Source organism: Scyliorhinus canicula, chromosome 13 (genome assembly GCF_902713615.1).
Source record: "Scyliorhinus canicula chromosome 13, sScyCan1.1, whole genome shotgun sequence".
Lineage (NCBI taxonomy): Eukaryota > Metazoa > Chordata > Chondrichthyes > Carcharhiniformes > Scyliorhinidae > Scyliorhinus > Scyliorhinus canicula.
The window spans coordinates 143,787,220-143,800,463 of NC_052158.1; the positions used below are offsets into that span (position 1 = coordinate 143,787,220).

Below are 13,244 nucleotides of genomic sequence, written 5' to 3' on the forward strand. Positions count from 1 at the left end.
GGCTGGCCGGGAGGAGGGGGAGGGGCGGTGAAGCCTTCCCTGAAATGGGAGAAGATTGGGGGAGTGAAGTCAGAGTTTTGAAGACTTCCAGAAGTGAATTCTCGATCATGCGAGATTTTCCTGCACAGTTGCCACAAAGGATTCTGTGAAAAATCTCCCACCATAGAGGAGCAAATCTCTCTTTGTAACCAGTTGTGCAAATATTGCATAATATCCTCTACAAATGACAAGAATTTGTGAGATCGCCTATCCCCCCTTTTCCTCCTCATCCGAAAAAACATAACAATCCAAAACAAATAAATCTATGTTGTCTTAAAGTTCATATGTGAAGCATACATTTTGATTTGATTTGATTATTGTCACATGTTCTAGTATACAGTGAAAGTATTGTTTCTTGCATGCTGTACATACAACGCAAACCGTACATAGGGAAGGAAGGAGGGACTGCAGAATGTAATGTTACCGTCACAGCTAGGGTGTAGGGAAAAGATCAATTTAATATGGGGTAGGTCAATTCAAAAGTCTGATGGCAGCAGCGAAGAAAGTGTTCTTGAGTTGGTTGGTACTTGACCCGTCAACCAACTTTCAAAAATCTTTGTTGTGGACAGACACTACAGGTTGGAGGTGCTGTGTTAGAGGTTTGCTAATTTTCAGGGTGTCACACCATCTCCATTTCAGATTCACCTGGCCAGCCCAGTTAGCTGGGCAGCTAGTTTGTGATGCAGAGCAAGGCCAACAGCACAGGTTCAATTCCAGTGCTGGCTGAGGCCCACCTTCTCAACCTTGCTCCTGGCCTCAGCTGTGATGATCCTCAGGTTTAATCACCACCAGTCAGCTCTCCCCCCTCCCCACCCGCCCCCACCCCTCAAAGGGGAAAACAGCCGATGATCATCTGGGACTCTGGTGGCTTTTACTTTCACTCGTTGATACTGGAAGAGTGTTTCAAAAGCACATCAGATGCCAAGACATTAAATCCATGTGAAAATCAAACCAATGCATTAAAGGCGTATTTAAATCATCATAAGCCATGACATTATGACAGTGGAAGTTGGCAAAAAACTTTTATACTTACTTGTCAAAAAGTTCCCAACTTGACAGCAGGATCTTCGCAAGGTTCACGAGCTAATGTATGATTCCCACAGGCTCCAGGAACCCATCTGCGTCCATGTAAATAGCAAAGGCATGGAAACTTGATTTTGGAACAGCCATTTAAATAGCAGACCTGACTCTGGTGAATGTAACATGGTAATTCACACTGTATCTTTGTAAGCGCAGTAGCGTTATCCGACCACTACGGGGAGTAGCTCTGGGAATGCTCAGGAGCTTGTACAGGGCTCCACCCTTGGCTCCGCCCATGACTCCTCCCCCTTGTGCTGCTGTATCTGGACCCTTGTCCAGAGTCAGCCTGCAGTTCACCGAGAGTTCATCAACGGGTAACAGGCTGGCTCTGTAGTAAGTAGATTGAAGCCTATATTCATATCGGAAAACACTTGTCTGGTGAATTGATGGTTCCATCACTGACATCACTTTAAGAGTGTTTGGGGCCACAAACTACCACGATTCCCGACCCAACAAAAATGGTGGATGCTGGGAATCGGAGGAGGAATTTTAAAAAGTGACCCCCGCATGCCCCCTGTCTCGTCCTCTCATTTGTTCAGCATGGGAAAGAAAGATTCAGCCCCTACTTTCAGCAAATCCAAAAATATTAGATCAAAGAGAAATCCAAGAGTTTATCTGACTCAGTGTCCCAAGACTATCTGTTCATGCGCCTACAGGGCACACTTTCCATTTAGTAATTTACATTACTTTGTCCAACCTTAAAATCGTAACAATTTTTAGCCCTCTCTAGCACAAAATCTAGGCTCACATTCTAGATGGTACAAGGAGAGTCTTACAGTCAGAGGCGCTGTCTTTTGATTGAGATGTTAACTTGAGGCATTCTGTGAATGTAACAGATTCCATGGCACTATTTGAAGAAGAGCAGGTGTCCTGGATAATATTCATCTCTCAACCAACATAATTAAAACTGATATGATTTATTTCATTGCTATTTGTCTGAGCTTGTAATGTGTAAATCGGTTGTCATATTTTCATACATTGCAATAGTGACTACAATTCACTGAATTCCTGGGCACATGAAAATCACTGTAAAAACAATCCTTGTGTAATTCCTTCATTTAATGGTAACAATGCTGAAAGGTAAATACCGAAGTACTTTTCAAATTGTTTGTTAATTCCTACACAAGCAACACTGTCACCAAAATGACTTGTTTCTCTGTGGAGGGTGGCCAACGTTTTCTTTTAGAAAATTGAGATTATGTATAATGTTGATTTCATTGTTCACGATGGGTTGACTTAATCATGGAGCAATTCACTCTTCCACACTTTTGTAATTTCCACTTCCTATCTCACCACGAAAGCCATGATACAATATTTCCCACGCTTTCTTCTTCTTGTCAATTAGGGTCTTGTCCTACTGTACGCGAGCCCATCTGTCTGTTCTCCAGAGAGGCTCTCCCTGAATGAAAATAAATCTGATTCAACAGCTGTGGAACACTCCTGGCAATTCAGTTCACAGAGCTGAGAAACCACTTTACTACATTTCAGGAGTTTACACCAAAAATGAGTTGGAGTCACTTATATTCTCTTCATGTCTCAACGCTGTTTGATAATGCAACCTACTCAACATCCCAATGTGTTTTTTTCTTGCTCCTCTACTGTAAGTTGAGCTAGGTTTCCCTTGCAAAGAATGATAGTTACTTAGTTACTGAGTTAACAATCTGTTGGTGGCGGATCTATGACATCACAGTGGGAACTATGGCTTGGGTTCACTTTCTCCATTGCAATAGTCTCAATGATAGGTAGGCAGTGGGAGGAAAATCTTTAAAATAAAATCCCTGAGGCATTGGACTGATCAGTACTCTGCTCTGGACCGTAACTCTAAACCAGCCCTGGTCATTTAAGTTGTTGTGATCTACGTGGCTCCCAGGTTGGTAATGCATCAATTATTAAATTATGCGCAAAATTCTCCGTTTGGGAGACTTTGGGTGGAATTCTCCGTTCCCGAGGCGAGGTGGCGGCAGCAATGGAGAATCTTCGGGTGATTCATGATGGTAAAATGGGCGTGTGCCCCTCACCGATTCCGGTATCGGCGAGGGGCCAGCACCGGCGCCGCATGGAACAACCACGGATCAGGCTGAAAATGGCCGGAGAATCGCTGGGTCCCGGGCCTCACAGGCGCAGGGCTGACGGGCGGCACTGGTCGCGACGGAAAATACAGCGCCGATCGTGCTGGAGCCCTAACCGCCTACCCCGGGCCCACAGCCCAGCCCCTGGCCACCCCCCCATCACTCCACGCAGCCCGGCCAGCAGCACGGATCCTAGACGAGGGTGGCAGTGATGGACACTGTCCGCAATCGGTACGCTGGGTTACCGACCGCTGGGACTGCACGTGGCCTGCGCCATTGGGAACTCAGATCATTAGGGGCAGAGCAATGCGGGTGGATCGGCTGATGATGCGCCAACGGACTTGCGAATAGATTTGGAGGGGGGCGGAGCCTCGGAAATCGGCATCAACCCGCCGCCTGCCCCGAATCCAGCATCGGAAGCCATTCTCCGCTCGATCGCTGATCCGGATTTCGGCATCGGACTACAGAGAATTCCGCACTATGTGCTCCCACCGGAGCAGAATTTCAAATGATTTGTGCTCCTGCTGGGAGCACAGATTAGGAAACAATTCCCAATCCTTAGCCATTCAAAATTATGCATGCCGAGGATTGCGTGGGATTGCCGAGGGAATCCCGCTACCGGGTTGCCATTTTGAGCAGGAGGTCCAATAGCGGCGTTCAGCAGCTGGCCATCTCCACCCACATCACAATTCAGCCCCCCACCCTTGGATTTTCTGGGTCTCTCCCCCCTTCCCCCAAATACGGGATGCCCAGACTGCCCCCCCTCCCCACAGAGTGCTTTTAAATATGGAGACCCCTCCCCACCCCCCAAGACCTACTAAAGAAAGGGACCCCCACACATCTCTCAAAAAAGAGACATTTGTCAGGCAGCCCCCCAGAAAAGAGACTTCTTTGAGGACGCCACCTACCACCCCAGAAAAGAGACGTCTCTCAATTTCCAGCTGACCACTTCAAAATCACTCAAGCATGAAGTGGGGTGATTGGTAAGCACTTAACTCACTTTGAAGTTGTTGATGATGATAAATATTGTGGTTGGAGCACTTCAGAGTTACTCAACTGTGAAGGAAGATGAATGAAGCAATGCTGAAAACTGTGTGCGTGGAAGCTGTCAATCACAGCCTAGTAAAGGAAATGAATGAGTGGCTTGCAGCTCACGGATCTGAACAAAGAACAGCACAGAAAGTGGCCCTTCTGCCCTCTCCACTAAAACCTTCTGCTCTTCTAAGTTCTGTATCCCTCTAGTCCCATCCTGTTCATTTATTCGTCAAGATGTCTCTTAAACATCACTATTGTATCTAAAGGCCTGCCACTCATGAATCAGCTGCTACAGCCATATCACACGTGCCCAGAGTGTATATCGGTAGCGACATACACCCTGCGCATAGTCCATCATCTCCCAAGATGCCGATATCAATCCTCACATCCAAATCCCTCCATAGTCTCATCCTTGTTTACCCTTCAGCCTTACACTCTCTCTGCTCTTCTAATTGCATCTCCGCACATCCCAACTTTCATTACTCCATCATTTGTGACTGTGCCTTAAGCTGCCTATAACCCAAGTTCTGTAATTTATTCCCTAAACCTCTCTCCACTTCTTGAAAATGCATTTTAAAACTTGGTTCTTTGACCAAGCAATTAATTATCTGACCCAATAATGTATGATGCCCAGAATGGGATACGACACTCCAGGGCCTGAGGCCTAACCAGTATGTTATAACCCCAGCAGAGGTCACGGGATAGGAACAATCAGGTTTCCCCTGACCTCTGGGGAATATGAACTTCCCCAGTGACGGGGCGGGGTGTCCCCTTAACAGGTGTAGACCCTCTAATATATAAGCCCATACCTGGGTGCAGGTTGGGGAAGGCGACCTTCCGGGAAGTGATGGTGTTTGACTATAACTAGTAATAAAACTCTGTGTACTCCAAACTCCTGTTTATGTGTGGCTGCTTTCCTCAGATCTAACTCGGGTGACGAGGGTGGGCTGTAGTTGCCATCGACACCGGTTGCTACGTGCCTGGTCTACCTCGACTCGGCCTTGTCAGGCCCCATTGGAAGCCATCACCATGCTGAATTTCTGGAAGTTAGAGCCATTCAATGAAGGTGATGCACTATCAATTACGACGAGACGAGAGTAGAGTGTAATCGAGGCTTTATTACGCAGAGATGTGGAGCCTCCCGCAGCTGCTGCTGAAATGGCTGCAGCTCGGAGAGCCCACACATTTATACTTCACCTACTGGGCGGAGCCAGCAGGCAGGGATCTACCCCCGTACCTGTAGTACCCTTACCGTAATACCCTTATCTGCAGTATACACAATACAACAGTGGTGACTACCACAGAAGGTACGGATAACTGGGGACAGTACATAGAGAGGATGTAGTCCTTCTTCTTCACAAACGCAATTATTGCCAACAAGCGCCAAACTGTTACCTTGCTGATAGCTTGTTGGGGGGGGGGGGGGGCTGCCCAAGTACAGCATTGTAAAAAGCTTAACCCACCCAGACCCTCTGGACAGCCACTCATTCACCTCCCTGGTAGCCTTGGTGGGGTAACGTTTCAACTGAAAGCCGACACCATTTTCGATTCCACACGGCCGCTCAGGGTGAAGGCATCAAAATCTTTCTGGCTCACCTCAGGAAACTAGCTAAGACCTGTGAGTTTGGCCAAGCCCTGGGCGAAACTTTATGCGATCGGTTAGTATGTGGGATCCGCGATGCGGCCACGCAAAGAAAACTACTAGCCGAAGATTGTTTCGACCTCCAAAAGAGCGGTAAGTGTGGTATCCCAGGAAAGCACTGAACAGGGAATTCAGGAACGCCAAGCGATGGCGGTGCTCAGTTCAGGACACCGAAGCAGACCCCGCACACAGCCTGCTGGAACAGAAGAACCCCTTCCCCAGCATTGGGACACCTATAAGCAAGGGGTGAGACACCGGAATAGGCCCTGGAAAAATTGCCAAACTTCTTCCCTTAACCAGGGGGACCAGGAATATAATTACCAGACGGCAGTGGTTACAGCGGGATGCAGGGATCCGGGGCACAGTAGGCCCTATGAGGAGCCACCCACCCACAGCACTGCCAGGCATGACCATCCCATCATGACGGGCCCCATATGTGGAGACGATGATGACCAGTACCAATAACTACATTGTGCGGCTGCATCAAGAATTGCAGCCATTCAAATCTCGGCCACACCACCCACATAGAACTCGATATGGGGGCTGCCATGTCTGTATTTAGTCTGGATACTTTCAACCGCATACGATCCGGGATTGTGGGCACGTCCACCATCCCCATTGAATATGGCCACCAGTCAACAAATTTACCACTGGTTGTTGCACATGGGAGTGGGCCGAGCCTATTGGGCATGACTGGCTCCGCCGATATCTTCGCTTGGACTGGCAGAGGGTTTGCAAAATGCACCCACATGGTTCCGAAGGCCTATTGGCCACATTTCCCACCACATTCCAGGAAGTTTTGGGAGCCATCAGGGGAGTCGCAGCCCGAAGAAGCGTGGATCCCATGGCCCTGCCGCACTATTTCAGCGCCCACCCTGTTCCATATGTCTTGCGTCCAAAGATGATGTGGGGTTGGATCACATGGAGAACGTGGGGACCAGAAAACCAATACAATAAACCTCTTTAAGCTCTAAACTACTGTTTGGATTTGGGTTTGTTTATTGTCACGTGTACTGGGGTACAGTGAAAAGCATTTGTGATGAATGTTATCAGTAGCTGCTATAATGGTACCTTACCTTTAATGCGTTGGCCCTTTAAGACCGGGCTTGGAACCCTGGGGGACTCCGCCCCCAGGAAACGGTATATAGGATGGGGCTCACTCGGCAGCATGTGATGAGCATACTTCTCGGCTGATGTACAGTTCTCAGATGATTAAAGCCTTTGAATCATCTATCTTCTCTCCTGTGTCGCGATTGAAGGTATCTCAGCATTGTTCTGCATGCAGCTCAGACTGATCAATCTGTACATGAAAAGAAAATACATAATAGGTCAAAAATCAAATTCACAATGTAAATACATAGGCACATCAGGTGGAGCATTCAGGTGTGTAGTACTGCTCAGTAGAGAAGACGTGTGAAGAGATCAGATCAGTCCATAAGAGGGTTGTTTAGGAGTCTGGTAACAATGGGGAAGAAGTTGTTTTTGAACCTGTTCATGCGTGTTCTCAGACTTTTGTATCTCCTGTCCTGTGGAAGAAGTTGGAAGAGCGAGTAAGCTGGGTGGGAGGGGTCTTTGATTATGCGCAGCCGCTGCCAGAGCTTAGCTTGCTTTTTATAATTCTATTTATGAGGCCCTGTCTCCCACGAGATTTTTAAGTAGCCTTATAAAACGGCCTCCTTCACAGATTTGAGTTTGTGCAACCTCAAGCAGGGTAACCAAACATTCCTTATTTTCCACGATAGTCCCAAATTTGTGGCCACTGTCCTGTGAGGCGGTCGGGATCCTATTTGTCTTAGAGTTTGGGTCCTTTGAATATTCCGCATGTGCGCAGTACTCGCTCATCCACCTGCTTGTGCACTCTCCCAGCCTCAGCAGAATTAACCCACCTCCGCTGTCACAGCTCTGGCAGGACCCCACCCCACCCCACCCTGGCCTAACGGACCCAATGGAGTGTCTCTGCTGCGGGGGCTAGTCACCCTGTTGCCCTCGAGGTCTTCCTGTTTGTGCGCCTGGCTTGAAATTGTACCTCTCGTTGCGAGAAAGGGAGAAACTGGGGGGGGAAGAGAAATGACTGTTAATTTCATATTGTTGCTGCTCAGATCACGTTCTCGGGGGTTATCACATGACACGAGCACAGACCTGCTGCCTGGAGAGCCAACGCTGTGCCCTTGAGTGACAAATGCAGAAGGTAAACAGCTGCTGAAAATGACACTTGAGTCACAGGTTCGAGAAAAGTGAATTGAATTAAAAGCATTAGAATCACATTGTCAAGGCACTCAAAATCTGTACTTCAATTGTCAAATTTAATCAGCCTTTTAATTGCTACTAATTACAATGAGCACTATTTAAACTCCATCCCTTCCCCCCCTGAATAATTGTTATTTGTCCTCCCCAAGAACATTGATTCTGTTTTTTTTGCCACTATGTCCAGTGCAGACATGTAGATATTACAAATTTTTAAAGCTCTTTTTTAAAAGCCACATTTTAAAAGACTGCAAAAGCTAGTCTACCGGATCCACCAGACTTTACATCTGGTTTGAAACTATGAGAGAGAACCAAAGAGAAGCTTATTGACTGATGTGGCTCATAGTGGGTGCCCAAGAGCTGAAATAAATCCATAAACGTCTCATTGTAATTGAATGGCCTGCCCTTCCAACAAAAAGGCTGTCTGCAAGGACAGGTGTCTAAAACCCAAATCTAGAATGCTTATCAAATTGTCACACCACCTTATTTGGACAATGATTCAGCACATGTTATAAGATCACATGGTTACGGTAGCCATCTTTTCTCCCTGCTTTGAAAATATAACAGTAGAATTCCATCACAATTCACGAAATGCCATCAGAAGTGACTGGATGCTACGGTCAACAAAGTTGTCAAGGTCCCCAACAAAGTACCTTGAAAGAGAAAGAATTCTAGTATATCCTGGTCCAACATAATAATAATAATCGCTTATTGTCACAAGTAGGCTTCAATGAAGTTACTGTGAAAAGCCCCGAGCCACCACATTCCGGCACCTGTTATATCATAGAATTTACAGTACAGAAGGAGGCCATTCGGCCCATCAAGTCTGCACCGGCTCCTGGAAAGAGCACCCTACCCAAGGTCAACACCCCCACCCTATCCCCATAACCCAGTAACCCCACCCAACACTAAGGGCAATTTTGGACACTAAGGGCAATTTAGCATGGTCAAACTACCTAACCTGCACATCTTTGGACTGTGGGAGGAAACCGGAGCACCCGGAAAAAACCCACGCACACACGGGGAGGACAACGCAGGCAACGCACAGACAGTGACCCAAGCTGGAATCGAACCTGGGACCCTGGAGCTGTGAAGCAATTGTGCTATCCAGGCCGGTACGGGAATTGAACCTGCGCTGCTGGCATTGTTCTGCATTCCAAGCCAGCTGTTTAGCCCACTGTGCTAAACCAGCCCCTACATCAGGTTCATCTGAGAGACCAGCCACAGGGCAGATCGACGACAGGAACCTTCACAGCTATTGAGAAAATCTCTGCCAGTCAAGACTTTCACTCCAGCCAAAGCACCAACTCAATTAAGAAACATCTGGCCTGTGACGAAAGAGGGACGGATGTAAATTTCATTATCATGTTTGTCACAAGAAGGCTTCAAATGAAGTTACTGTGAAAAGCCCCTAGTCGCCACATTCCGGCGCCTGTTCGGTTGAGGCTGGTACGGGAATTGAACCGCGCTGCTGGCCTGCCTTGGTCTGCTTTAAAAGCCAGCTCTTTAGCCCTGTGCTAAACCAGCCCCTCCATGCTAAATGTACAGCTATGTCCAAGTCGGTGCTTAACCTTTGACTAAATTCGTCGTAACAAGTCCACGGAGACAGAAGTCCTGTCACCAGAATTCCTTTTATTTACAAACCCAACAGCTGAACCACCATGACCATTCAGTCTGCTGTCTACACCAGGAGTGCAGAGGATCTGACACTCCCTGTTATACACACAGAAAGGGGTTCCCTGATTGGGCCACTAATCAGGGAACACATACTCTAATTGGCCAATCTTAAACACCAGGCCTAAGTAATTACATATTATTAATAATAATATTATTATTATACACCCTTACCCCCCAAAGTCCAAGGAGCACCCGTGGTCCTCGTGACACATGGGTCTCCTGCTTCGTTTTTGCGCCGGGTCCGGCTCCTCCACTTCGGGCTCCGACATAGTGGGGGTATAACGGCTAGGCGCCCACCTTTTCCAATGTGAGCGCCTGAGGGCCGGTTCGCCCCTTTCCTCCGGCGGCAGCGGTACAGCTGCAGCATCATCCACGGTGTCCATATCTGAGTACGATGTCCTCACCAGTGGTGTCGGAGGGGCATGAATAGTTTGTCGGGGGGGGGGGGGATCTCTCCACGATCCTTGGTAGGCTGGTCTGAGTCAGCTCCGGTGGAGGAAATGAATCTGAGGCTTGCACCTGGTCCAGGTGTTTCTTTATTACATGTTTTCCCACACGTATCTCATACGACACGGGTCCTGTCCTGGCCTTGACTGTTCCTGCTACCCATGTGGGGCCATTCGCATAATTTCTGACCCATACATTTTCACCCGTGTTGAACTGCCTTTCTCGGCGAGTGTTGTCGTGGCCTCTGCAATGGGCCTCTTGGTGTCGCTCTCTGCCACCTAAATTCGGGAATAGTAGACCCAGCCGGGTTCGGAGTCGACTGCCCATGAGTAGCTCTGCCGGCGCTATTCCCGTTGTGGCGTGTGGTGTTGTTCTGCAGTCAAATAGCCAGCACGCCAGTTTGGTGTCCAATGATGCTGCTGACTGTTTCTTCAACCCGACTTTTAAGGTCTGGACGGCTCTCTCCGCCAAACCATTCGATGCCGGCTGGTATGGTGCCGTCCTTATGTGCCGAATGCCATTCGACTTCATAAATTTTGTGAAGTCCTGGCTGGTGAAAACCGATCCATTATCCAAAACTAATACCTCCAGGATACCATGAGTTGCAAACAAGGTGTGGAGTTTTTCAATGGTAGTTGTTGAATTTGCAGAGATCATTATGCAGATGTCCAGCCATTTGGAATGGGCGTCTCCTATTATAAAAAACATTGAACACATAAACGGGCCTGCAAAATCGACATGAAGTCGCGACCATAGTCGACCTGGCCATTCCCATGGGTGCAGCGGAGCTGCTGGTGGCACCTTCTGCCCTTGTTGGCATTCTTGGCACCGACCTACCAATGCCGCTATGTCTGTGTCCAGGCACGGCCACCATACATAGCTTCTGGACAGCATCTTCATTTTTGAGACTCCAAGGTGCCCATGATGTAGTGCAGCCAGTATGGCTCGATGGCCTTGACTTGGAACTATTACTCGAGCCCCCCATAGCAGGATCCCGTCTTCCACGGTGATCTGCTCTCTTCTGCTCCAGTAAGGGTGGAATTCCACCTGGACCCGTCTTTCCATCTCCCCAGTTAAAACCGGGTCCCTTTGGTCCAAAAACAAGTGTTTTGTGCGGCCACTGGAAGGGTGTCCAGGAAATGGAACGTCATTACTGTTTCCTCTATTTTGGGTACCGATGGCGGGGTGTCCACTAATGGCAGTCTGCTTAGTGCATTGGCGTTTGCCTCCCAGGTTCCTGGCCGATGCTCCAGTTGATACTGGTAGGCAACCAGTAATAGGGCCCAGCGTTGGATCCGGGCAGAAGCTATTGGTGGTATTGCTTTGTCTTCTTTCAACAAACCCAGCAAAGGCTTGTGGACTGTAATTATAGTGAATCTCCGCCCGTACAAGCACTGGTGAAATTTCTTCACAGTAAAGATCACAACCAGTCCTTCCTTTTCAATTTGAGCGTACATTCATTCTGCTGCTGCCAGTGTCCTGGAAGCAAACGCTATTCCAATCACTCAAGCGTGGTATTTCACTGCACTAACCTCTCTTTGATGTGGTCTCTGGAGGTGTCCCCCTATTACAGGGGTCGCTAAGGAATGTGGGGTGGGTCACTCCCATACTTTGGGGTAGGGCAGGCACCCAGACAATCCGGGTGTGTGGAGGGGGGTGTTTGGGGCCGATTTACAGTGTGGTGGGGTAGGGCCGATTTACGGTGGGGGGAGTGGCCAGCTACGGGACCTCGTTATCGGGCCGCCCACTCAAGATGGCCACCCAATAGTGGATTACCTGGGAATCCCTCATATTCCACGCCATGCAAAACGTTGCACGGCATAGAACACCGAATCGCATTGCGTTTTACGACCGCAAGGGGACTCTGGAGGGAGAACATAAATAGCCTCCAAAAGGGAGAATCCTGCCCTATGTTCTCCCACTGGGTGTGAATTACAACTGATTATCCCTCCTGCTGGGAGCGCAGACCAGGAAACAATTCACTATCCTTTGCCATGCAAATTTATGCAGGCAAGGATTACGAGGGAGTACTGAGGGAGGATTACAATGCAGTACTGAGGGAGGATTACAATGCAGTACTGAGGGAGGATTACGAGGCAGTACTGAGGGAGGATTACGAGGGAGTACTGAGGGAGGATTATGAGGCAGTACTGAGGGAGGATTACGAGGCAGTACTGAGGGAGGATTACGAGGCAGTACTGAGGGAGGATTACGAGGCAGTACTGAGGGAGGATTACAATGCAGTACTGAGGGAGGATTACGAGGCAGTACTGAGGGAGGATTATGAGGCAGCACTGAGGGAGGATTACGAGGCAGTACTGAGGGAGGATTACGAGGCAGTACTGAGGGAGGATTATGAGGCAGAACTGAGGGAGGATTATGAGGCAGTACTGAGGGAGGATTACGAGGCAGTACTGAGGGAGGATTACGAGGTAGTACTGAGGGAGGATTACGAGGCAGTACTGAGGGAGGATTACGAGGCAGTACTGAGGGAGGATTATGAGGCAGTACTGAGGGAGGATTACGAGGCAGTACTGAGGGAGGATTACGATGCAGTACTGAGGGAGGATTACAATGCAGTACTGAGGGAGGATTACGAGGGAGTACTGAGGGAGGATTATGAGGCAGTACTGAGGGAGGATTACGAGGCAGTACTGAGGGAGGATTACGAGGGAGTACTGAGGGAGGATTACGAGGCAGTACTGAGGGAGGATTACGAGGCAGTACTGAGGGAGGATTACAATGCAGTACTGAGGGAGGATTACGAGGCAGTACTAAGGGAGGATTATGAGGCAGCACTGAGGGAGGATTACGAGGCAGTACTGAGGGAGGATTACGAGGCAGTACTGAGGGAGGATTACGAGGCAGTACTGAGGGAGGATTATGAGGCAGTACTGAGGGAGGATTACGAGGCAGTACTGAGGGAGGATTACGAGGTAGTACTGAGGGAGGATTACGAGGCAGTACTGAGGGAGGCTTATGAGGCAGTACTGAGGGAGGATTATGAGGCA

The 13,244-nt window shown here is 48.6% G+C and overlaps 1 long non-coding RNA gene across 1 annotated transcript; it reads right to left on the minus strand.

Annotated features, from left to right (window-relative positions):
* Window positions 1-2,020: 2,020 nt before the first annotated feature.
* LOC119975507 lies at window positions 2,021-6,998 on the minus strand. The gene is made up of 2 exons (XR_005462776.1): window positions 6,942-6,998; window positions 2,021-2,518 (listed from the first exon to the last, which is right to left on the minus strand). It is a non-coding gene; the product is annotated as an uncharacterized LOC119975507 (long non-coding RNA).
* Window positions 6,999-13,244: the final 6,246 nt, after the last annotated feature.